Below are 25,321 nucleotides of genomic sequence, written 5' to 3'. Positions count from 1 at the left end.
TAAAAAACAAAACAGACTGATCCAGTGACCCAAACAAACCCTGGATAATATGCCAAAATTAAAAAGTAAATATTAAAAAGGTTTATAGGGAGAATCAGTTTTTACATGGTGTTGAGAATCCTAAACATCTATTTCTGATTCTCATGCTTATAAAGATATGTTCTGAAAATTCATCAGCAATACATGTTAAAGATTCAGAAAGAGTGTAGCACAGGGGTGCTCAATACGTCGATCCCGAGCTGCCGGTGGATCGCCAGGCAAAATGAGTCGATCGCAGGCTTCTCTCTCGTCCATGCATCCCTGGGAGTGAGCCCCGCCCTGGGAGTGATGCATCCCTGGGAGTGAGTTCCTGTCCATGCATCCCTGGGAGTGAGCCCTGTTGACTCTACTGGGGCTGACTCATGAGTAGACCTGGAGAGGAGCCGCTGGCAGGCTTCTCTCCCGTCCACGCATCCCTGGGAGTGAGCCCCGTTGACTCTACTGGGGCTGACTTACCTTTCCCCTGTTTTTGCACAGGTATGTATGGAGATCTGCCCCCCCCCCCCAACTTCCATCTTTTGGTTCTGTGTGCAAGGGGTTTTGCACTGGTCTTGCTGTGATGTCTATATAGAGATCTTCCCTCCCCCACACCTTTCCCCTGTTTTTGCACTGGTCTGTATAGAGATCTGCTCCCCCCCCCCACTTGTATTGGAATCGAGGAAGATCTGGTGAGGAGGTAGATGTGGTGTCAGCAGTGGCCCCTTTAAGGGTAAGGCCTGGGCATCCAGCAGAGTGTGCTGCACAGCTGCAGCCACTTGAAGGCAATAGGGCCCTCAGGGATATAAGAGCACCTGAGGCAGGAAGGGCTCCACTTATTTATGTGAGTCAGCCTTTTCCTACAGGAAGATCATTAAGTCCAAGTACCACCACGTCTGATGAACATTTGGAAGTGTGCTTGAGGCTGGCTGTCAGTAGCTATTGTCCGGACTATGCATCCTTGGCTGATTCACTTCAGTGCAAGTCATCAAAGTAAACTCAAGTAATTACAAAAAATGTTTATAGTTAATTATGTTGTGTTGTGCAATATTGGCTCATGCTGTTATGCAAGGTACACCAACATACATTATAATGTACACATAAATGTTATATGTTATGATGGCGTGAACATTGTAAAAAAATTCTGGTAGATCTCTGGGCCTTGCTGGGTTTCAAAGTAGCTCTCGAGCCAAAAACGTGTGAGCACCCCTGGTGTAGCAGATGATAGAAACTATAAGATTAAAACTAAGCCTATTTCTAGGTTATTTTATTTTCTTCTCTACTTTTATTGTTTCTAGGTTAAGACATCCTATTTACAAGAAGCTGGTATTCAGGGGTGATCAATATTGCTGTAAGTTCGGCAACAGCTGTTAATTAGGAGGACAGTTTTGCAGCAGTCCTTAGCATGGCCAGTGAGTCCTGCTGTCCACAGTAGGAACTACCGTCTTGTCCAAGTCAGCACTGTAGTTAACTGAGCAATATATGCAATTCCTATATGTTTGTATAGGGAAATGCAAAAGAGTTTAAATCATACAGCGTCTCTTTATTCTCACACAGATATGAAATTTTAGCACACCTGGAAAGACTGAAATGAGGTGGTGGACCCCGGAGGTGGCAGAATGGACTATTGGTCTCCATATTTTGGGTGAAGCGCACCGGTTTGGAATGGCGCACTCTGTAAACAATTCGCTGCAAGCAGAAATTAGCACACCAGGGGAAAAAGTTCTAATCCAGCCTCATCCTAGCTATTCTATTTGCAAGGTGGTTGTGGTGTTTCCTGTGTAGGAAAGCATTTCAAGCTGGGATCCCAGCACCTAAATGATATTTTGATTTGTTCTACCGCCTTGGGACCCTGCACCACCATTGTGTTGCATGTGCAGACCCAGCTCAAGTCACTGGCGTTGAGTGTGTTGAGATGAGCAGGCAGACATGACAGGCACTATTTTTTCTCTCTTCCTGATGGCTTAAACGCTTCTTCTGTACCATCAACACTACTTCAGAACTTCTCCAGTAATCAAAGGTTTTCAAGGTCAGGCACAGTCAGACACCTTTAATAAAAGATGAGGCAAAGAGACCCTTTAATAAAACAAATCAACTTTACGAGCCTTTCTTGTATATCACGCTTGACAACTATTTTAAACACTTTCCTAAAGATTAAAGCCCAGTCCCTGAGAACTGATGAACACCTTAAAATAAATTGATCTGGGGATGCTATAAATCTGTTTCTGTGGTGTATGTTGGGCAATGATTCCTGTCTCATCCCCCTGCCCTCAGCACTCCATCCTGCCCCTAGATTTTAGGAATCTAAAAATCCAAGTGATAGAGGAATGTATTTCTGTTGCCAGTTGTGCTTAGTCAGGATTAATTTCTAAAGAGAGAAATGTTGAATCATTCTGTCTGAGAACTATGACTTGTGAAACAGAAGCCCTGACCAGGGATGGTATTAGCAGAAGGCAGCCTTGCGCAGCTGCTGAACATGTAGTACCTTGGTTGGGGAGCATTGTTCCCACATGCCCTGGAACTGCTAACTGGGTGAGTTTCTCTCCATTTTTTCTCTTTATCTGTTTGAGTTTGTGTGTGTGTGTGTCTCTAGAGTGTGCAATGTAGTATTGTGGTGATCCCTGGAACATTGTAGGGAAAGAACATGGCAGCCGCCAAACTGAACACTGCTGCATCTGGCCTGCTGAGAATGAAATGTATTTACATCAACCAATTATACTGGGAGAGGCACACTGGAGATCTCCCTGCCAAAGGCTCCCTGGAGACTGGAACCAGCCTCGGCTCTATCTGCTAATTTCAGAGGCAGGATGACTGGGATTGTGGTGTTCCAGTGGTGAATGTATTTGTTGTTGTTTCTGCAAAACTTATAATTGATGCATACAGGAAGCTCAAATGTGCAACAAATAAACTCTGCTTAATCCTGTGCTTTATGTGCTGATCTAAAAAAACGACTGCTCTAGGTTGTTTCTTTCTTTCTTGTTGCTCCTTCATTTGCTTCCCTTCATAGGACAATTCGTGAAATATTTTGGTTCCTGCTATCACTACAGTGAGGGCTGGGCCCTGCATCCATACGCAAAAGCACTCATTTCTTTTCGAAAGCATTTGACAGTGATCTAGCTCATGTTGCTGAACCAAAAATAGGTTTCATTCTCACACTGCAATTCTTGCAGAATCTGTCAGGTGGTCTTCCAAGTTGGTTTTCTGTCTATAACATACAAGACGATGGTTCTGATTTCTGATAACCTCAGAATTTTCTTCCTCCCCATTTTTTAAGCCAACAAAATGAACAACTTCCAAACCTCCTTTAATATATCATAAAGATGCAGGAAAGGGCAGGAGCATTTTTCAGGCTTTTAATATACATCATAAAGATGCAGAAAAGGGCAAGAACATTTTTCACCAGTGCCATGTCCTTTTGCAGGTCACCTTTGTAACTCCATCTCTAGAGACACCACCATAAGAAGCCCAGTTGCTTAGAACGATTAGCAGCTGTGGCGCAGCTATGATTTAGCTACTTCAAAAAGCCCATTTGATCAGGATGGTGCTCTTCCTCTGAGGCGAGACCAATTCAAGGGCAAGATCAAAGTGGAGAATTAAAGAATGTATCTTACATGTATTCATGTATCTAAAAGGAATTTTTTTATAATATCAAAAGTGCACAAAACTTAAGTACTGAGAAATAAATGGGTTTATCTCCAATTCTAAATGGGTAGCCTTAAATGGCCACATAATATTTCCATGGATCCCAAGGCCTGATATCTTATTGTACGTCCGCTCCATGTACTTCCTCCTTTCGCATGTGCATCAATTCCATTGCAAAGTTCTTTTCAATGGTACTAAAAACTTTTTTCCCATATAACTAAATTGTATGTACACTTTAGATCTGATAATGACTATAGTAAAGTCCTTAGATGATGAATCGCAGGCATCCATAAAAGTGGAATTTTTGTCTTGATGGTAATGGTTGCAGTTTTTCTTTTTGATTAATATTTTACAGGCTGTGGAGCCCACAGATTATATGGGACTTGAAAGCACAGTGGATGTCACACGGCAGGAATCAAAGCTGCTAAGAGTGATTGATACCTAGATTGTCTTCTGCTAAGGTAGGAACCTCTTCTTGCATCTTCACCTTGTTTTAAGACTGGCTGTGCCATTTGCATTTAGCCCATTCTGATTGATATTTAGAATAGGTGCAAACAACCTCCATGTCAATGAGATTTTGCCACTGTCGGTTGCTCTAATGTTGTCAGCAAAGTTATATTCAGCATCTCTGTTCAACATCTGAGGTTCTGTTCCATGTTCCCCTGCTGTCAGAAGCTCAGTGGGGTGTGTGTGTGTGTGTGTGTGTGTGACAGGGCCTTTTTTGCCATGGCACCTCTTGTGGAATTTTCAATCTAGAAAGGCACATTTGGCCTCAACATTGTGGGTGTTTTATTGCTTGAGGAAGAGTTGTTAGTTTGGCTGAGCATTAATTTTTGTTCTATTGTTCTGCCCCCTCCCCCATTTGATTGTTAGTTTTTACAGCAGGGTCTCCTTTTTTGGGGCTCTGCATCTGTGGATGTTGAACCCATGGCTGGAGGGCCTTGGAGGATGACCCGGACATGACTGGAAGTGGCTTCCTTTTTGTGCCAGCGACTTCTAGTCAGTCTGGAGATGTTCTGAGGTGCAGCTTCCCTTTGCCTCCAAAGGCCTCCAAACGCAACCAGAAGTAGCTTTCAGTTAATGCCAGTGACTTCTGATTGCAACCTGAGGTATTTTGAGGAAGCTGGGAGGTGGCACACAATCTCCAGAGGGCCATATGTGCTTGCCTGGTAAGTTATTGCAGCACCAGGCTCTCTCATGGATTTAATTATCTGTAGATTTACATATATGTGGGTGGTGTTGGAGTGGATTCTGCAGATACTGAGGGCCCACTGTACTGAGTTGTTTTAACTTGAATTTTAAATTGCTTGTTGTGTTTATAATTTATATTTTTTTGTAATCCTTTTTGAAGGCCTCTTGGGGCTAAAATGAGAAGTGTAAATATTTCAATTAAAAAAAAAAAGTCAGAAGAACCTCATACTAGTGCATCCAAGGACAGCACACACGTTCACTGGGAACAGCTGCTACTGGAGATGGTCTAATTGTACAGATATGTTGGAATAAGATAGCCTAAATTGGTATTGCCCAGTATGATATTGCAGGCACAGAGGAAGAAATTGCCAGGACACCATTCTTAAGGCATTTTGACCACCATCGAACCACTGGTTCAAACCACATAGATTGATTTGAAGAAGTGACCCGTTGGTTAGAATAGCATTGCCCAGTACCTCCACCTGGCACATAGTGAGGCATGGTCTGCATTATGCAGACTGAATAAGAACTTTCACGGTGGTTAGTTGTAGAGCGTCTTGCTGAAACTAAAGGTCTAAAAGGTTCTCCCATGGATCACCACCAAATGTAGAGTGTTTCTCATGCCCCAGGCTACAGCCATGGAATGAGCAATAATGAGGTTGTTTTAGAACCTTGTTGTCCATCTATTGTTGGCATCCTTCAGTCTTGGAAGACTATGGTGTCAAGCTCTGAATGGTGGTTCTGGAACAGAGTGTCTTCTCCAGTGCATGAAGCCTGGGTAAAGAAGGTATGGAGGATAGGCTGTTACCCATGCAGCAAATCCCCCCTCTCCACGTCGCTGGAATGGTCCAATGGAAAGGCAGAGGCTAATACGGTTGGTTCCAGTGGTGTCGCAGGATTTGCCAGAACGTGACTGTGTTCAGCCATGAACTGCCTCAGGGACTCCGGCTCTGGATTTTGCCTTGAGGTTGACTCCTGAAGCCTTTTCCATAACTGGATGTAGCCACAAGGCAGTGGAGGTTTGGGATCAGAGTTTTCCTTCTCTCAGATGAGCTGCCTTCCCAGGCTGATGAGTCCCATCTACCCGGTGGCTGTTTAGTCGCCTCTTATGACAAGTACAGCCAAACTGAGGGCCTATTCTTATCCCCAGCCCCCAGGCTTGGGATACTAAGGTTGCCTTTGATTCTGCTTTGCAACCAGTCCCTCTCATTATTATCTCATGCATCTGTAGTTACCCTTCTCAGTCCTCAGAGGTTTTCACAAGTCTAGTACGGTCTGGTAGAGAGTTTTGGACTCAGCCTAGAGAAGTCTAATCAGCTTTCCCTGCTCCTGGAGAGGAAGAGGGGATGCCTCTTGCTTGAAAGAGGGAATGCCTATGTGTTGGCCTTAAGCCAGCTGGCAGGTTGCTCAGGGGAAGGCCACCAGGCACAAGAAGATGTGTACGCAATTGATGCAGAATGAAGTCGGTGAAGAAGCTGATCATTGGAAAAATAATCGCACACAAATTAACTCTTACGGTGTGCACCTAGTACTGTTTGTACTAGGTAAGTGCCTTCTGGCAAAAAAAAATTCCCTGTGTAGTGAAGTGTGGAAAACTAGACGAGACAAGCTGCCTTTGACAGTGACTGTTGTGTAAGGGGGATTGCACAGAAACTGGAGATAATAAATAAACGTGTTTTAATCAGTAAGGCATTTTATCTGGCATCTTTTACTAGTTCTAGATCTATACATCAGTGGATTTTTTTTCTTTCTTCAAGAAATAAAACTTAACTTGTGCAAATTGGTTGCATAAACCAGCTCAATAGATTGGGCAGTGTTTTTTTCTTTCTTACTTCCTCATTGATTTGCTGGGAATTGAAATTGATGACTTCTGTTTAGGAGTGCTGTAAATCTTTCATAAGTTGATGAGAGTATAGGCCGTTAAAAACACTAGAGCTGTTGCAATTCATATAAAATGGAAGATACGATACACTGTAAAGGTAATAGCATGAGAGTGAGCAGAAAAATAATTTATCGATCTCTCGTATAGTATGATCCAGCAGTTCCATTAAGTGATCGTGGATTAGTCCCTGGCCCTCAACATTAGTGCCATATTTTGAAATGGGAGTAAGAGTGGCCTGCTTTGTATGGTTGTGGCTACAAAAACATTAAAAGTTGGCAATGTCTTACAAGTTAATAGCGCTCTGTGAATGGTAATATTGGTGGGGTGCATAAACTTTGTATACTTGGGGCTGCAGCCTAACTTTTCACATCATGGTGCTCTGTGGTGGGGAATCCTCTCAGCCATGAAAGGAGAGCTGCATTCACACAATGCATCCTTCCATAAGCATAACACTTGTGGCTATAGAGCATGACAGCGTGAAAAGTTAGGATGCAACCCATGATCTTCATTTGCAGTCCTTTATGAATAATATATAATTTATTAAAGTTTAATAGTTTCTAACTGAATTCCATAATTAAGATACACAGTATTCTTGAACACATGTGATTTGAAAATCTGTTTGCATTTATTCTGTAAATATTGGCCAGTGATGGCCTCATGAGTGACTTAATGCTACCATATGATTAAGTATACCCATTCAGTTTTATAGTCATCAAACTGAATAGGTAGAGCATTCAGTTTGATAGTTGTATGTATTCCATTGATGATAGTGGTCAAAAGGCCACATGATGTGATAATCCATGCAAGTATCTATGTCTGGGTGGTGACTCTCCAGCAGGGCCTCTGAGAGGGATTTTATCAGGGGGTACAAAGTTTTTTTGGGGCCCCTTTGCAAAGGGGGAGGGGTGTAACAGAGCAGGGGAGGGTGGTGACGGGTGAGCAGAAGGCAGGGAGAGGTGAAACAAGATGGGGGGAAGGTGGAAACAGCTGGAAAAGTTTTTGGAACCCAGGTGTACCTACCCATGTGGAAATCATTGGCAGCTAGATATGGAACACCAAACACACTCCTAAGTCTCTCTAAAATCTTTTAAATATAGAAAATCATGCAGAAAATTAGCATCTTCATATTTAGGCTCACATTAGAATGAAAAGTGTCCTGTATGTTCCAAAACTTGCTTCTGCAGCAGCTGTAGCTCCACATCTGGGTCCCTGAGCTCCCATACACTCCTTCATGGTAAGCAGATTCACAAAAAGAGCTACTGTAGCAATCCAGTTTCCTTCCAGATTTGACACTGGGTTTAGGAGTGTCATGTTTGCATTCCTCATCCTAGCATATATGGCTTGCCAGTAGCTACGGCTGCATGCTTGTGGTAGTCAGCAGCGGACCTGGGGTGGAGCAAATAGGGCAAATGCCCTGGGCGCTGAGCCTCGCACGACTCCAGGACTATGTGGGAAGCATTCTGAGGCTCCCAACGCAATTGGAAACAGTACTTCCAGTTTTCCAGAAGTTCTGTTTAAGACCGTGGGAAAGCCTCAGTATGCTTCCCCAGTCAATCCTGGAGTCATGCAAGCTCTATGACGCTAAGTAGGAGGGGTGGCATTGTGCTGGGGACAGAATCATGGACCTTTGCCCTGGGAGCGGTGAGAGGTAAGTGTCCCCCGCTTCCTGTGCGGACAACAAATTTGAGTAGATAGAAAAATGGAGGATCCCAGGAAATTTCTGGCCCCCCTCCTTTGGCTCTTGGGTCCCCTTTATGACCCTGGGCCTGGGTACAAATTACCCCCTTTATCCCCCTCTCCTAAGCCCTGATCTCCAGTCTCATTTGCTTGGTCACATTTAAGGGTGAAACTATTAATTGTTGATTTTTTAAAAAATTCTCTCTCAAAATAATGGTGTGTACCATCTTTTTAAAACTCGATTCTTCTAATTTTCTGTGGCAAGCAGGTATATTATGCACATTTTCTGTGGCAAGCAGGGATATGAAGCACAATTTTATTACACCATATACTATTTGAGAGCAGCAGAAATTTGAAACAGAACTGACTGAAAATCCCACTCCAAAATATAATCTTCAAAAATTACATAATCAATACGACACAGAGAGCATATTGTAATAAATGTCTCCAATGAGCTCCCTTCATTTTTTTAAACAATGCCAATCAAAAATATAGAGAGATTTCTTTTATTAGATCAACTTCAGTTGGTGAGTTTGCAAGGTTTTGAAATATCACATTGAACTCATCTTTGTGGAACCTATGATGTTCCCACCCACAGTCTAAGGAGTGGAACCCAGCATTTTTGGTAATGTCATCAAGTTTTTTGTGGCTGGCAGACTTCTGTGAGGCTATGTGCAGTTTAACTCAAAATCTCATGAGCCTGTAATCTGACTTGTCAAGCCACTATCCATGATTTAGTTTAGAATCTATAGCTTTTGGGCAAACATATAGCTTGTTTCTTGTCTGCTCAGAATCTCTTGCAATGTTTCATTTAATACAAGGTTGCCACTTATGGATTGGGCATTACTTCACTATCTGTTGTTGTCAACCTTCAGTCTCGGAAGACTATGGTATCGCGCTCTGAATGGTGGTTCTGGAACAGCGTCTAGTATGGCTGAAAAGGCCGATTCGGGAGTGACAGTCCCTTCCACACTGGGAGCAAGTGTAGTCTGTCCCTGGTCTGTCTCCCTGGCTATGGGCCTTCCTTCTTTGCCTTGGTCTGTTTGCCAAGTGTCTCTTCAAACTAGGAGAGGCCATGCTGCACAGCCTGCCTCCAAGCGGGATGCTCAAAAGCCAAGGTTTCCCATCTGTTGAGGTGCATTCCTAAGGCCTTCAGATCACTCTTGCAGATATCCTTGTAATGCAGCTGTGGTCTACCTGTAGGGCGCTTTCCCTGCACTAGTTCTCCATAGGGGAGATCCTTTGGGATCCGACCATCACCCGTTCTCATGACATGACCAAGCCAAAGCGGGCATCTCTGTTTCAGCAGTGTATACATGCGAGGGATTTCAGCTTGTTCCAGGACTATGTTTGGAACTTTGTCCTGCCAGGTGATACTGAGGATGCGTTGGAGGCAGCGCATGTGGAAAGCATTCAGCTTCCTCTCCTGTTGTGTGCGAAGAGTCCATGACTCGCTGCAGTACAGAAGAGTACTCAAGACGCAAGCTCTGTAGACCTGGATCTTGGTATGTTCCGTCAGCTTCTTTTTGGACCATCCTCTTTGTGAGTCTGGAAAACATGGTAGCTGTTTTGCCGATGCGTTTGTTTAGCTTGGTATCGAGAGAAAGAGTGTAGGAGATCATTGAGCCAAGGTACACAAAGTCATGGACAACCTCCAGTTCATGCGCAGAGATTGTAATGCAGGGAGGTGAATCCACATCCTGACCCATGACCTGTTTTCTTCAGAGTGATTGTCAGTCCAAAGTCTTGGCAGGCCTTGCTAAAATGATTCATGAGCTGCTGGAGATCTTTGGCCGAGTGGGCGCTGACAGCTGCATCATCGGCAAAGAGGAAGTCACACAGGCATTTCAGCTGGACTATGGACTTTGCTCTCAGTCTGGTGAGATTGAAGAGCTTTCCGTCTGATCTAGTCCGGAGATAGATGCCTTCTGTTTACTTCACTAATACCCTTATAAAAATATTGCCACCCTAAGTGACTGTTTATGCAAATTCTTTAAAGTTGGTGGTGATCATGTTTTCTTTTAGGTCTGCTTCATGTGTTGCAGTAGAACAGGGTGTACATTGTGTTATTACATGTATTAGCATGTTACATGTGAGTTTGTTTTTACATGTGTTAGCATATTAGGTGGCCATACAGCTTTGTTCACTGTGTATGCCATGCATACATTTCTGGGTAGAAGGAGGTATATGCCAAAGTTTTAATTTATACCCGTACTTGCTATAAGGTATGCAAGGGGCCCAAAAAGTTTAGAGAAGAAGTAGGATTGTTCCGGTAGGAAGTTCTAATTTGGGCTCAGAAAGTCTGCACATCTTTCAGTCTCTTCTCTGTGTTTCAAATAATATATTCCAAATAGCTTTCTCTTCTCACACGTCCTTGCCTCCCCAAATTAACAGCAGAAATATTCAAATTCTATCTCAAAGACCTGCTGATAATCAGATAGCGCACTCGCTCAGACGGTGGCGTTTTATTCCTCCCCTTGTTTGAATGTTAAAGAGATAAAACTCCTCCTGAAGCGCTTTTTTGGTTTCTAACTTCAAAGAGTCCCCGGTTGCTTGCTTTCTTCCCTCTTTATGGGCAGGGCAATCCTGAAGCATTCTGAGCAAGTAAAGGTTGCTACTGCTGCTATTTCTGCTTCTTAAAGTTTCCTCTTCAAAGTCCTTGAGATTTGGGAGGGAGTAGTGGGTGTCTTGTTTTACTGGTTGCTTTACAACAAGAAAAGAGGTTAAATATCACTTAAGGACTTCAAAGAGACTCCTTTGTGAGGAGAAAGTCTTTTAGTTTTGACTCTAGATGGAGGAGGACACACATGGAAGAGGTTACCATGAGAAGCAGCCAGTCCTGGCTGTTTCTGTTTTTGATTATTGCATCAGCCGGCATGGCCACAATAACAGCATGCTCATGACCGAACATGATGGGTTTTTATTTTTGGTGCATTTCCATTTCCACATTTCCTTTCAGTCATTCATGGGAGGATAAAAGGGATCCACACATCTTCCCGAAATGTCTGCCAGACATACTGGGATGACGGAATCCTAAGCAGGGATGCTAAATGGAATATTGTGAAATCTATTACTGTCCTTGTTTGAATGTTAGAAAGATAAAAATCCTACTATCTATATGTATGTGTTGGGGAGGCGGGATGCTCAGTTGGCTGGCAGTGTTGCTTCCAAGTCAGAAGGTCACAAGTTCTTGACCTGTAACATTTGCTGCTGCAAACACTGTAAGCAGGTTCCATTGAGGACTGAAATGTGGGACACAAAACTTTCTTTAATGCTATGAAACTTTACAGTCTCTAAAAATGGCTTCTGTGTTGTGTTCCAGTGTTCTTTTGGTGTTCCCTAGAGGAGTGCTTCTTTCTGTGTTCGCTTTTCCAGTTCCTCCTATCACCATGTAGTTTGTTCCTGGGAAATGTTTATTAGGCCACTGAATACATACCTGGAACAGTAGCCTGTTTTAGACTACCTCATCTCCTCTGCCCCCTTTTGATCCTCCCCTTCTTGTGACAGATCCAGACTCCTTGCTGAGGTCTGTCTTCAAGGCTTTAGTCTAGTTCTTATATTCTTTTAGGGTGCAGTCCTAACCAACTTTCCAGCACTGAACTGCAATGCAGCCCCCAAGGTAAGGTAACAAGCATGACCTTATCTTGAGAAGGCCCCCTTGACTGCCTCCCCACTGCAGGATGCAGTACACGCCACATTGGCACAGCTATGTCAGTGCTGGAAAATTGGTTAGGACTACACCCTTAGACATATAGGCCTAATGTAACCTCCGTGTACTAAGACAGTATAACTCTGTACCAGTGTTGGGACAAACAACACAAGATGACCATCACTTTCATGCCTTGCTTGTGAATTCTGTCTGAGCTCTTTTGGAAACTGAATGCTGAACATTCAGCATGGACATTGGTCTGGCACAGACCAGGACACTGTTCTGACCCAGCAGTTCTCACGTTCTTTGTTTTGCTACATCAGAGAAATTCATCCAATTGACCTAAGTGTTGCTAAAACAGCTACAAATGTCTAAATATATTTGCAATATTATCTCAATAGCTAGATAAGGCAGTAGATGTGTCCTCCTTTTTTTGCTATTCATTGATTTATTAATTCTTTTTTTGCTTCTGTTAACATGTACACTTCCAACATAAGCTAATAAAGAATTTGGAAAAATCAGAGATTCACTATGTTTAACCTAAATGGGGCCGTTGAGATGAATAACAAACAGTACAATCAATTCTTGGTATCCATGCACTCTGTTTCAGTGGATTCGCTTATCTACAGGAATGCAGAGTGTGATTTACCTCACGCCATCCACAGTCCGTTCTCACCTATCCTTTGCCATTTTGACACTATCTAGGTGATTCTAATGTTAGAATCTAATGTTAGAACTTCAGAATGTCCATTCTGAAGTTATCCCAGTTATCTGTGGCAGCCAGAAAGGTGTGACTGGTCTTATCTAGTATAAGACCAAAGGCAGACAGTATAAACCAGTGGTTCCCAAAGTCCTCCACTTTGCAGGGGCGGAGGGGAGCGGCAGCAACGCGAGTGGTTTCCAATAGCATTTTTTGCACTTACAGGGACTTGGGGAGCCTTACGGAGGGCTCGGCAGAGCTCCCCACACCTCCTAGAGGCAAGCACTGCAAAATGTAAGTAACCCCCCCCCCCCCCCCGATCAGGCCTGGCAGCAGCACAGTCCTGGGGATTGCATTGCTGCCATCCCCTGCCTCTTAAGGGGCTAGAGCAGAGTGCTTCCCTGTCTGGTGGGTCATGACACACCAGTTTGGGAACCACTGGTACAAACCATTTGTCAATTCATTCTTCTGGCTGGCTGGCTGGACCTACTCATCTCCAAAAATTGGACTATACACTTTTCTCTGTCAGATGATACTCTTGATAGTCTCTGGCAGCCCCCTAGCCTCAGCCTCACATTTCTTTGATGTTATACAGAAGGGTTGGTGGGTGTTGTTCACTGCATGTAAAGATATGTGGTGAGGAAAGGGGACCATCACTTTAACCTCCCAGGGGCTAAGAGGCTGGTGACTATTGGAGAATAAGGTTGCAGTCTGGATTGCCATCCTGTCTTTTGAATAGCTGTGAAAGATGTGCCTGTGGCTTGTCCTGACTTCAATAGATACTGAATATAGTATTAAAAACTTAAAACAAAATTCATCATACCTGTTTGTAATCCTCCTTTGTGTCCCTTCTGCTGTTTCTTTTGAGGTGGGTGTGTGTGTGTGTGTGTGGGGTCACTTCCACTTGTTCCCTTGATCTGTCCTGAATTACTATGTGTGAAGCCAGATGTAACACTGTGTGGTTGGAGAGCTTTGAAAAGCACATGTTTGCTGCATTCTAGGTATTTCCAGGGCAGTAAATGTGTATCCAAAACACTTCCACCATATTTACAACTTTAATTGGCTTTGCCTGTATTTTTTCTGTCTCTTAGGGCGCAATCCTAACCCCTTATGTCAGTGCTTTCCAGCACTGGCATAGCGGTGCCAATGGGACATGTGCTGCATCCTGCATTTGGGTTTCACTCACAGAAGCCTCCTCAAAGTAAGGGAATGTTTGTTTCCTTACCTTGGAGCTGCATTGCCCTTATGTCAGCGCTGCCATAAGGGGTTAGGATTGTGCCCTTACTTATTTTCTCTGTCTCTTGCTACCTTACTTAGGCTGGAATTTGGCTAGGAAACTGAACCTTTGCCAAACAGTTGTGAAGCAGTGGAGAAGTCAGGAAGAGAAAGTTTGTGTGTGCGTGCAGACTTATCTCTTTCCTGCACCAACCACTTTTCCTCCTCAGCCCCCTCTTTCCAGCACTTTCACTTCACCTGGGGTTGTGGATTCATGTTTCTTGTGTCACAGTGAAAAATGTGAAGGGAGCTGCAGGACAAAAGTAGCAAGTGGGGGAGGGGAGTGGCGTCACTAGGATTTGCGTCACCCGGTGTGGGAGGCCTGAGCGTCACCCCATGCAGTGGGCAGGGCAACGCCCCAGGTGGTGGGCGTAGTGATGTACCATTGCCCCACCCCCATTGGTTTTTTGGCTGTATCTTTTGTTAGAACACAGATATGTCAATGTGGTTTGTTTCATTGCGTTCTGCATGAAATTACGCATTCCATAGGGATCAATTCATTTTTTCTTTCCGGTTTTTTGGCCATAACGTTTGAAGGAAAGGAGCCATTTCAATTCTGTTTTTTGCATTGCACTATGCTGGGAATTCCGCACCCAACGGTGTATGGCATGATGGGGTAGCCCCTCAAGCCACGACTTTAGCGTGTCACCCCCCCCAGGGCGCGTCATCCCCCCGGTGCGTCACCCAGTGCAGCCTGCACCCCCCTAGCGACACCACTGGGGGAAGGTTATCTATACTTCACTCACTCTGCCACCATTTCTTTGATGGAAATCTCTCCCTCATGAGATCCCTATTGCGACAAACATTTGAAAATGGTCAAAGAAGCAGCAGGAAGTAAGTGCACAAGCTTCATTGCAAGGAACTTTCCGAAGCCCAGAATATTTGAGTCCAAGGACATTTTTGGACATACTTCTATGCCTAAATGTTGGCACAACCACAAGCTTTCCACCAGGCCAATTTATAGCCAGAAGCCTTGTTTGTTAAGTTAGAATTGATGGCATTGCAGAATTCTAAATGATTGAACTTTTTATGGCTTGATGGATAATTGTTCCGGGTTATGACAGTACCTATAATTCTGCAAAAGCGCCCTAACTAAAGTTAGAGTGGTTTATTAGATTTATTTTGCCTAAATTCTTAATGGGAACTAGGAAGCAATAAACACTTACGTTGGCAGGACAAAAACACAGAAATTACTGTTGTGATTCTATGGCTGAGTTATGCCGGATGGGGAAAAGAGCCCCTTTGGGCTATCTGAAACCTGGCAGAGATGGTGAAGAAAGGAGTGAGCTTTTAAATCCAAAGATAGCTTTGCTTTTTGAGTGTGTGTTTGCAAAGTAAACCTTTGTTTAATTATAGGATATGCTGTCTTACTAGATCAGAGGAAATTATCTTAACATGTGTTATATTTCTTTATGTCATATGGTAATGCTTCACTATAGTTAGCCAATCTGACTCCCCCCCCGCCCTTCATTCTCTTTGATCTTTTACCGTGGCCCTTTGTGTGCTTTTGCTGTTAATTTACATTTTGTTGGTGTCAGAAAAGGGTACTTTAGCTGTTGTGTATCTCGTTTTTTGTTATATATGGCACTAACCCTTTGGAATTACCTTGTGGCTGATTTTAAATCAGGCTTTTAGAAAAACGTCTTCCTTATGAAAAAATAAAGAGCTCTTGATTAAATATTGATCAACAGATCCAGATTTTTTCCCCCTTTAAAAATCTTGCCACTTATTGTCCATTAAACCCCATTTGCCATAAAATTGAAGAATATTCCATTTTCTTCTCCAGCTTGGATTTATTTGTATATTTAAAAGGGTTGGGGCTTATTATGAAACAGGCTGTTGCATTAATGAGCTTTTGTCAAGCGGCTTCCACCATATTGAATGACATTGCAAATGAGCCATGTTGACAAAAACTGCCTGCTTTGATATCTCCAAATTAGAGCTTTTCAGGGTCAGGTTTCTTTTTGTTTTGGAATCAAGATTCATTTTTAATAGCGGAAGAAGGTTGAAAACTAAACTCTGAGCTGGCAAGTGGAAGAAGATTTTTCTCAAGCTTGAGGCGAATGCAAACATTTAGCAAATATTCTTCACACCTGGTTAAAAAGTCTTCTTATAGTTTTGGCAGTGAGAATTATACAAAATGCAAACTTTATATGCATTATCCATTCAGGGTAGCTGTTCTCATGCAAAACCCTGTTAAAACTGATCCTGTGTAGAAGTATAATTTCGGTCCACATCTGGACAAAATAGAGATTAAATGGGGAGATAGCCATAGTAGTGGATAGCAACTAGATAAACCAGTTTAGGAAAAGTTACTTCCCAACTATTTCTTTTATTCATATGGCTGTCTTAATTATTATGTGCATACTGTTGATTGGCTGAGGTAGCTCCCATTTGCTCTGCTGCCTCTCCTGGTTGGGGTGTGAGTCCACAGGCAGGATGTGGTAGCAGAATCTATGCACTGGGACCCCTGACACCCTTCTTAAGAAAATGAGAAATCCTCCTTTCTCAGTCTGCCAGAACTGTGCTGGGAAACTTCATCAGATTCTTGCGAGACTTGATACCTGGAGGGAGGAAAGTCAAGGTCTTTGCCACAAAAGGACTCCCCTGGGATTTTTTCTAGAACAGCAATTTTCAACCAGTGTACCACGGCATACTGATGTCCCACAAAAGTTTGGGGGAGGGTCATTTGTTAGCAGGGCCGTTGGGGGATATGAGCCCCATGCAGGCAGTGTGATGTGCTTTGTCAGTTGTCAAAAACTGATGGTGTGCAATCAGTTGTCAAAATACTATATGATGTTTCCCTTAAACCACTCTGAAACACGGTGGAAGATATAACAGCCTGTACGTTATCACAAGCCTGACACATATTTCCCCAGTATAAGAAGATGGTTACCAGTTTCACTGGTGAGGTAGAGGCATACAGTGCCACTGTTCTCATGCTGCTAAAGTGATATCAGAAGGAACCCCTTCAAGAGTTTAGGCAAGTAGCAATTCACTGGCTGTTGACCATGAACTGGGTTTGTCTCATTGAATGTGGAGTTGGCCATAAATGCTTGTGCTGATAAGAGCCCTGCATAAAAATGTATTATTACATTGGTTATGGTTGCACTTATGTACATACACCTTAGTAAAGTGTGACAAATTCAGGTTTGGAGTGGTACTTTCTTAGATCATTAAATTTGCAGGTTGTGTTCTCACAATACAGCTGCCATTCAATGGTCACTTAATCTGCCTCTTTGTGGCAGCTGCTGTACCACCGGTAGATGGGACTTGTTAGCCTGGAAAGGCAGCTCATCTGATGGAAGGAAAACTCTGATCCCAAACCTCCACTGACTTGTGGCTACATCCAGTTATGGAAAAGGCTTCAGGAGTCAACCTCGAGGAAAAATCCGGAGCCGGAGTCCCTGAGGCAGTTCATGGCTGAACATAGTCACGTTCCAGCAACTCCTGCGATGCTGCTGGAACCAACTGTATTGGCTTCTGCCTTTCCATTGGACCATTTCAGCAACGTGGAGAGGGAGGATTTGCTGCATGGGTAACAGTCTATCCTCCATATCTACTTTACCCAGGCTTCGCACTCTGGAGAGGACACTCTGTTCCAGAACCACTTTTCAGAGCGCAGTACCATAGTCTTCCAAGACTGAAGGATGCCAATGTAATGTATATATGTGGAAAGATACTGGTGGGCTTCCATGGATGGTGGCAAACAGTGTGGCTGATGCTGGTTTCCAGGCTGTGTTAAGGCTGGCTGACAAATGGTTTGTTATATAGAGCACATACAACACACAATGCACCAGTGGTATCACTAGGATTCGCGTCACCCAGTGCAGGAGGCCTACGCATCACCCCATGCAGTGGACGGGGCAATGCCCCAGGTGGTGGGTGTGGTGATGTACCATCGCCCCGCCCCACTGGTTTTTTGGCTGTACCTTTTGTTAGAACACAGATATTTCAATGTGGTTTGTTTCATTGCATTCTGCATGAAATTACGCATTGATTGATATATAACATGATGGTATTATTCCTCCAAATTCTGATTTTAGTGGTTTTGAAAACTTGTAGAGTCACACATGTTGGAGTTGATGCAACTCCGTCTGCTGTCCAGAGGGGGCAGGATGCTGTCCAGAAGGGGTCAAGCTATGGCCCAGTGACTCTGACCTTTCTACCTGTTCTCTCTGTGATCCTTGTGGGGTGTGGCTCTAACCCTTTATCCTTCTTCCCTTCTCCTCTGAGCACTTCCTCTTGTCCTCTGACCACTGACCTGTTAAGATGGTGCACGCCAGGGCTCTGATGCCCAGGCCATCTTGAGCACAAGGCATGCAGGGCGAGGCAGCTCTAGGGCCTTGCTATCTCTAAGTGTTAACTGAACCTCTTATGCTAATCAGATGCTGTAAATATACACTCAATGGAACTGTAAGTAAATAACTTCTCTTTTGCAACTTTAACAAGCCATTGCCTCTTTGTCTTTTTCATTGAATAGCAGTCAGCTGGGTGAGGAAGGTTCCCTTGGGAAGTGGGGGGTCCACTGCTTAAGCTACTCTGCTTCCCCCCCCAAAGAGGAAACTATTTTTAATTTCCTCCAACAGGTTATGGGCCCAGGGACCATGCACTAAGAAACCCAGGGACCATGTACTAAGAACCCAGAAGACTGTGTACTAAAAAGCCCAGATAACTTGGAAGAATATTTTTTTTTTTTGCTTTTTGATTTTTGGGATCTCTCCCCACTCACTTGTGTAAGGCTGAACTTGCTTGCTAAGTAAAAGATTCTGGTGTCCTCACATTCCCCTTTGCCTGGCCTGACCACCAGCCAAGGTACATCTGCCTACTCATGAGGCTGCTTTCCTTTCCATAGGGCTCAATAGACTCACAGCTGGGAGGGAGGGACCTCCTTCTTGGATGTTTTTGGGGGCTGCATTCATTGAATCAGGACCATTCTGGTGTCGTTGGATTCCTCTCAGCCTGCCCTTTCCAACAGACTATGGCAAGTACGACTACTCACGAGTAAACATGCGATATGGTTCACATTCACTTTCCATAGGGATTCATTCATTTTTTCTTTCAGGTTTTTTGGCCATAACTTTTGAAAGAAAAGAGGTATTTCAATTTCGTCTTTTGCATTGCATTCCGCTGGGAATTCCGCATTCAATGTTGTATGGCATGATGGGATAGCTCATAATGCCACGATTTTAGTGCGTCATCCCCCAGGGCGCGTCACCCCCCTGGCGCGTCACCCGGTGCAGCCCACACCCCCTAGCAATGCCACTGCAATGCACAGAGCTAGTTTTCCAGCATCTTCCACCCCTGGTGGCTATTTTGTGAGGACAAAGGTCTAGACTACTTATTTTTAGGATACACAGGATCTTTGCTATTCTATCCAAAGATAGACCCTCAAGGTGGTGTACGATAAAGTTAAGGCATAAAAACTTTACAGCAATTGTCTAAAGTTAAACCATATGAACAAATGTACAGAAAAAGATTCCAAGAAGTAACAGATAGCTGCACAAAGGGGAAGTGCTGGGATATTTGTAAAAAGGAAATATGTTCCACCCAGCCCCACACAATTCTTCCTCTGCCCTATGAGCAACATGTCCATTATGCTGACCATCTCCCACTATACTTGATTTGTGATTTGGGCTGTCTCTGCTGTTTACAGTTGATTTGCCATTTCAGTTAGAGTGGTGGTGAAAGTACTCTGTTTTTGCATGAGCATGAAGCAAGCTGAGGCAGAAGTTGGGTGAAACATGGGGTGCCTTAAGGATAGTGAAGGTGTCCTTAAAGATAGTTGGGGTGTCCTAAGGATAGCAAAATGAGAGAGAGAGAGAGAGAGAGAGAGAGAGAGAGAGAGCGCGTGCACTGGCCCACGGGCAAAAACCCACTGGGAAGTTCACCTGTAAGCCTTATTGAAATGAATGATATCTCCACAGGGCCAAACAGTAGCATTCCTTCCCTCCCCCCCCCATGCACCAACTTCAGGAGTTGCCCTCCAGACACTGAATCAAAGTGCGCCCCCCATTTCCAACCTGGAAAGCCTATCAAGAAGGATACCTTGGTTGATGGTACTAAAAGCCACCAAGAGGTCTAGAAGCATTAGCAGGGTTGTATTCCCCTTGCCCAGGAGATGATCCCTCAAAATGGCCATGGCATGTTTCTGCATTTGTCCATTTCCTCCGGCTTACTTGCTGAGTTTTTGAAGATTTCTGAACTACATGCTAGGTTGAAACAGCCCAAAGTGAGTAAATTGAATTCCTACCCTCTGAAGACTAAGCACTGACACGTTCTTCTTTGGGTTATAATTTTAGTCTTGATCGCACAATATCTGAACATTTCATTTACTGCTTTTCCCCATTCATTGTTAACACATCTTATACACTAACAGGGATTGTTTTTGTTTGTTTGTGTGTTTGTTTGAATGAGGACCCCTTACTATGTTATAGCAGTATTCATAAACTCTAAGTACAGGGGTGCCCCCTTATCTGCTGATCTGACATCCATGGCTTCACTTTTCTGTGGTTAGCAAATTCCCCCCGCCCCCATCATGCAAGTTACTTAACAATATCTGGTTGCAGTCTTTGGGGGTGGCTATCTCCTGTGTCTCCATGTGTGCAAAGGCTGCCAGGAAGTGCTTAGAGGAAGGAAGGCAGAAACCAATGAGAGGCTGTGGAGCGTGTGTGTACTTAAGGGCTGTTGGAAGGGGAAAGGCATAGAATAGTCCAAGTCTGGAAGTTGCTGCAGCAGCCAGAGGGCACAGTGCTTAATCTGCTCAAATGTGTTGAGCCTATGGTGCCTAGTCTGTTAAGTTGAAGGAAGTGGGAGAGCATGTGGCTGAGAGGTTAGAGGCTGATCAACGTGGAAGTTGTGACTTTGTCCAGCTGTGACTTTCCACTTGGAGGTCAGAGGTGAAATGTCAGGAGAGAGTGAGAGCTCTTCTCAATCTATTTTGCCCTCTGCCAAGCAGCTTGTTATCACCTGGGGGACCCCAGGCAGGCAGGCAGGAGGTGGGGAGAAGAGTGAAATTTCTTAGTCCAGAGTCAACCTGTGGTCAAAGGGGAGGTGGAGGTGGAGGTGGGGAGGAACTGCCCAGAGATGCCCTCTGGCCAGTGACTGAAGGAGGCTGTCCCCTGACTGAGTCTCCCCAGGGTAGCCAATGTCCCACAGCAGCCTCCTTCAGTTTTAATTTGTGGCTACTAAACACAAAATCATTTTTATTAAGTGCTAGAGAATCTATCTTGCTCTGACATTAGGACTTTTATGCCAATACTTTGCATGTGTTTTGCAAGAGGTAGTTGTTCATCTACAGCAGGGGTGCCTAAACCCCGACCCTGGGGCCCCATGCAGCCCTCAAGGCCTCTCAATGCAACCCCCAGGGAGCCCCCAGTCTCCAATGAGCCTCTGGCCCTCTGGAGACTTGCTGGAGCCCACACTGGCCCGACGCAACTGCTTTCAGTGTAAGGGCGACTGTTTTGACCTCTCACATGAGCTGTGGGATGAGAGCTTCCTCCACTGCTTGGTGTTTCACATCTGTGATGCAGTAGCAGCGGCAAAGGAAAGGCCAGCCTTGCTTTGTGCAAGGCCTTTAATAGGCCTTGAGCTATTGCAAGACCTTCATTCATTCATATAAGTTCCATCTCTAATAAATTCATTTATGTAAATTTATTCAAATTTTAGATGTAAATTAATTCTTTTTTCCTCCAGCCCCCGACACAGTGTCCAGAGAGATGATGTGGCCCTCCTGCCAAAAACTTTGGACATCCCTGATCTACAGCATATTAACCCATTATTTCTGTGCACTTGGAGCAGAGCATCAGTGGGACACCTTGAGAAATTAAAAGGCTGCCTGCTGTGTGGCCTTTGTTTTTGCAAGGAGTACGGTGATTGGACTGTGCATTTGGGCCAGGACAAGATAAATTTTCCACCATGTATAACCTATCACTTTGTAAACTGTGCAGAATTATTTAATTTGGTTTTCAACTACAGTTGGCCCATATCTTATGCAAGAGTTACATCATGAGGTTGGCACTTAAAGCCAAAATTGCATATAGTCAAAACTACCTTAAATCCAAAAATCATATGCCATCTCGTTAAGTACAAAAATCACAGCATGAGAGACATATAAGAACTGAGAGAACAGTAGCCCCATTCTCCCATTTCAGGCTTGTTCTGGGGCATAAATGGAGTAAATGGAACAGTGGGCAGAATTGGGCACTACGTAAAGCATTCTTCTGTCTGTGTTTTTTTGGGGGGGAAGAACATGTAGCTGTATTTGCGCAAGTATAGTGTTTATAAAATGTAGGATGACTAAATATTTTTGCTTATAGTCTGCTGTTCATCCAAAAGCTTTACAGCAGTTTACAATTTAAAACAAAGTAACAAACCATCAATAAAATATTACAAAATGGTAGGAGTTAAATTTATCGTCTCCTTTCCCTCTCCTTTGATACAGGCTGTGTTTTAGTATTTCAGGTTTCTGGTCTTTTGTAGGGTGTCACCCATTCTTAGGTCCACTGCCCATTCCAAAAGTGCTAGGGAACATTTTTAAAAAAGTATTTTCATTAATTTTTTTTTTCAAAAATACAAAATAAAAAGGAACAGATAGTAAAAATGTTCTGTTATTTACGAAATATGAGAAATAATGACACAGAAAGGAAGAATGAACACACACATACAGACACAGAGTCAGCAAGGTTCTTCCGTCGTTATTGAAGGCTTGTCAGATCTGCTGGCTGATTGAAGGAGTCCATTCAATATATTCAAGTATCCTGAATCTGTTTTGTATGAAGGTGACTGTAATGTGTTGGTTCCTTTGTGATTGCTCATTGTGCACGTATGACCACACACGCGCATGACCATACACGTGCTTGAGTGTTTGCACCTTTCTGCAGCCAGTTCTTGGCCATGAATAATTAATTTAATAAATAATGCTTTTTAAAAATGTATTTAATAATTTAGCAAATGCTGGGCAAGTAAAATGCTACATCCAGCTGGAGACATGCTTTCAGAGTTTCTCTTGGGTCTCATTAGAAACCCAAGGTGAGAGAGACTGTATAGTTCTTATATCTGTTTTTCAAATTCTAGTTTGCTTTTCTACCCTTGCCCCTAAAATGTACTTACAAAAGCAGCAAAAGATAATAAAAACCACAAATGCAACTGTTAAGAGTTTCATGATAAAACAAAAGAGATGATTTATCTTTCATAAAACGTTATAAAATGTTATATTATGAAGCTAGTTATAGCAGTGGAATAAGCAAAAATTTATTTTGCTTTGTCTGCTCATTCTAGTCCAAACTCACCTGCTAACTTTCCCAGGCTTAACTGTAACATTGGGGGGGGGGGGGTCCTGTGGGCTTCTTTCTGAGCAACATCCCAGCTCCATCTGCTGGCTTTACTGTTTACTGTACCCATTTGACCAAGCTCTGGTCTGTGTCATCGGTTCAGGCATTTTCATTCAGTCTGCTTGTACTTTTTCTACCTATCCTTTCTCCCCTTTGGTTTAATTCCTTTTCTTTTGGGCTACTCGAGTTTTCATAATAGAAACTTGTTAAAGATATATGGGATGGATGTACAGTCCTTTTCAGCCCCACTACATTACCCTTCAATAGTCATAATTGAGATATATATATATATATATATATATTGGCAACCTTCAGTCTCGAAAGACTATGGTATCGCGCTCTGAAAGGTAGTTCTGGCACAGCGTCTAGTGTGGCTGAAAAGGCCAATCCGGGAGTGACAATCCCTTCCACACCGGGAGCAAGTGCAGTCTGTCCCTGGTCTGTCTCCCTGGCTATGGGCCTTCCTTCTTTGCCTCTTAGCCTCAGACTGTTGGCAAAGTGTCTCTTCAAACTGGGAAAGGCCATGCTGCACAGCCTGCCTCCAAGCGGGCCGCTCAGAGGCCAGGGTTTCCCACTTGTTGAGGTCCAAGTTTGATTCAAAAATCAAACTTTGAGGTTTGATTCAAAAATCAAACTTTGCCCTTTGAAAAACAAATAACTGATATAAATATAAAATCATTCTGAACAGGAATTGTGTGCCTTCAAATATTAAAATAAAAAAAATGAACCAAATGGTGAAAACTCTCTACAGGGTGAATATTTTAACATTATCAAATGAATAATGTATATTATTAAATGTATACAGGTTGAGCCTTCTTATCCATGAATTTTCAGTCCATGGATTTGGCTCAACATGGGTCCCCCAACCCACAATGAGCCAGATATGGCTTAACCTGAAGCCTCCAGAAGTGACTGGAGCACAGCCCCAGCCCTCAGATCAGCTTCTGAAGGCAACTGGAGCATAGCTCTGGTCACCTTCAGAGGGTTAAAGGAAACCATTTATTAATTTTTTGTGTGTAACGAACTTCTTTTTGTACCACATTTAAGGCCGTCATTTTTTTTGTCATTTATTTATTTATTTATTTACCTATAATAAACATAAAATAGAAAAACAAATACATACATGAACAAAATTCCAATAAAGCAGCACGAGCGAAGCCAAAACATTCCCATACTTATAATCCAAATACATGTATTTGGATTATGTATTGGAGTATGTATTTGGATTATAAGTAAGGCTGTCATTTTTGATGTTCTAATATAGACTTGTCTAATTTACCTGCTCTGTCGATATTGTTGACATTTGAATTATAGCTTTAATAGAAGTTTTTAAACATAATTTTTTTTACAAGAACATTACAGAACTTTTCAAAATGTTTTTGGAAATAATGGCAACAGAATACTTTCTGAAGGTTAAATTGATATGCTGAAGTTGTAGAGTGATGGTGCTATATATAAAGGAGTCTTGCAGCATCTTAGGGCGCAATCCTAACCCCTTATGTCAGTGCTTTCCAGCACTGGCATAGCGGTGCCAACGGGACATGTGCTGCATCCTGCAGTTGGGTGTCACTCACAGAGGCCTCCTCAAAGTAAAGGAATGTTTGTTCCCTTACCTCAGAGCTGCATTGCCCTTATGTCAGTGCTGGAAAGCACTGACATAAGGGGTTAGGATTACGCCCTTAGAGGAGCAGATAAGCTTTTGTGGACAAGGGCCCACTTAATGAGGTGTGCTACACTTTATAAGATACATATTGTTAGTGCATGCTTTTGTGCACCCCCCCCCCCTTGTGATTTTAGAAGAAGGCTACCTCAGAATGCCAAGGGCAAGTGGCACAAGGATACATGTATCTTGTTGTCTTACATGTTCCTTGAGGCTTCTGGTGGGCCACTGTGAGATACAGGAAGCTGGACTATATTGACCTGATCCAGCAGGGCTCTTCTGTTCTTCTGTTCATCTG

At 43.4% G+C, this 25,321-nt stretch overlaps 1 long non-coding RNA gene across 1 annotated transcript in view; it reads left to right on the top strand.

Moving 5' to 3' along the window:
- LOC136648328 (uncharacterized) overlaps window positions 1–25,321 on the top strand; it is a 143,054-nt gene that overhangs the window by 50,303 nt on the left and 67,430 nt on the right. Inside the window, exon 2 of the long non-coding RNA XR_010794332.1 lies at window positions 4,013–4,118. This is a non-coding gene — a long non-coding RNA (uncharacterized lncRNA). The remainder of the gene's footprint in view (window positions 1–4,012; window positions 4,119–25,321) is intronic.

This window comes from Tiliqua scincoides, chromosome 1, assembly GCF_035046505.1.
Source record: "Tiliqua scincoides isolate rTilSci1 chromosome 1, rTilSci1.hap2, whole genome shotgun sequence".
NCBI classification, from domain to species: domain Eukaryota; kingdom Metazoa; phylum Chordata; class Lepidosauria; order Squamata; family Scincidae; genus Tiliqua; species Tiliqua scincoides.
This window is presented reverse-complemented; position numbering and strand designations above follow the sequence as displayed.